Here is a 2,007-nt window from a genome sequence, read left to right as displayed (position 1 = left end):
TTAATAATAAGGGTATGAGCATATTTTTAAAAGGAAATAATCATATTTAATACATATTGTATTAAATCAGATTTAATACAATTTAAAATTTTTATGTCAAGAAGAGAGCTAATAAAAGAACTGATCAGTGGATAATTTAATGCTGATGCTTTGATTATAGATGTAAGTGAAATTCTTCCTGAATTTGTAATTTGGTATTTTTAGTTTCATGGAAAATGAGATTAATGAAGGTCATTTGATTTAACTAAATATTCTTGAGAAATAACTTAAAGAGAATCTACATGCCAGAATTAGATAGTCAATGAATAAGCTTTGGCTGAACCTGTGATAATATTGGCATTTAAGTTTCCTTAAATTATACTGTAAGATATATATATGCTTAGATTATATAAAGTTCAAAATGATTTTATATTGATTACACACATCTGAGTAATTTGATGAATATTGTATTAGACTGACTTGAAAGTTGGACTTGCGCTAGGAGGAATAAGTTACCATTTTATGAATCAGGTAACGAGAGGATGACCTTATGCCATCTATTTCCTTAACAAACATCAAGTAAGGACTTGAAATATGAATTGAGTGCCTGAAATGAGAATTGATCAGCAGAGTAAACAGATTGAAATTTTCGGTTAAGAGAGATGTTATCCAATAAAAAAAAAGTAGTAAAAAAACTGAGTTAATGTGACTAAATATACCAGTCAGAGTTCCATTTAGGAAATGGAAACCACTCTAGATATTTCAATCAAAAAGAAATTTAATACAGGCGATTAAGAGCTTATAAAATCTTTCAAAGTGCTAGAGGAGATTGAGGTTACCATTACTGTAATCAATACCAGAAGTCAGGAAGCACTGCATCCCTTACCATCACCGATGCCACGAAAAATGCCTCCGACTTGTGAAGCTAGTGACCAGACCCTCGAATGTGGATCCCAGTGACCACAGACACCAGCATGAGCTGGACCTTTTGGCCCGCTTCCACACAGAGGTGCTCTCTGTCTCACCTCCATCTTCCACTTGTCCCACAAGACTATCTCATTGGTGGAACATGTGTCACATGCAGCTCCTTTCTCCTGGGGAGCCTGACAAACGTCTGCTTTAGCCTTCTAGCACCTCTACTACAGGGGTCTTCGTAAAAAGGGATGAAAATGAATGCTAAGTCCACATCTAGCACACTTAGTCTATTTTGAAGACTCATGATAGCCTCCTGCAAGGTTTAAGGGAGGTGAACAAAAATACCAGGAGACCTTTCTCAGTATATTCACAGGCAACTTCACAAGCGGCTAAAGGTTAACTTTGTCAGAATGTGATATATGTCTGACGGATGACAGGAAGTTAGGCATATAGCCTAAAATTTAGTTTTAAATATAACTTCAGCATGAGTATTTAGAAGAAAGAGAAAATCACCACCTAAATTGTAATGTCCAGCTTTAGCTGGTAGTTACTTGTCATATAATATTTCAAGATGAGAACTGACTAAAAATTATGATGATGATAATTCAATGTTTACTGAGCATTTACCAGGTTTTAGGTGTTTTATAAGCATTATTTATTTAATCTTCATAACCACCCAATGAAATGACACTACTATTAGGTCTATTTTACCCATGAAGAAATTAGGAATTAGATCAATTGACTTGGCCAATGTCACACAACCCACCAAACCTTATTCTCCTGTCTTCTCCATCTTTGTAAATACCATCATCTGCCAAATTACTAAAGTCAGAAAATTGATGCATTATCCATATTCTTTTTTCTTATCCTAAATCAAATCCATCAGCAAGTGCTGTTGACTCTTCCACCAAAGCATGTCTAAAATCTGCCTCCTCTCTCAATAGAGATAATTGAGGTAATAACCTCAATTATCACTAGTCCAAACTTCCATAATCTTGTGACTACCACACTAGCACCCTGACTGGTCACCTTCCCTCTATTCTTGACTCTCTACAATTCATTCTGTTCTGCAGTGAGAATAAATATGTGCGGGGACACATTTCAGATCAAACA

This window comes from Rhinolophus sinicus, chromosome 1, assembly GCF_057876585.1.
Source record: "Rhinolophus sinicus isolate RSI-liver-muscle chromosome 1, RSI-T2T, whole genome shotgun sequence".
NCBI classification, from domain to species: domain Eukaryota; kingdom Metazoa; phylum Chordata; class Mammalia; order Chiroptera; family Rhinolophidae; genus Rhinolophus; species Rhinolophus sinicus.
This window is presented reverse-complemented; position numbering follows the sequence as displayed.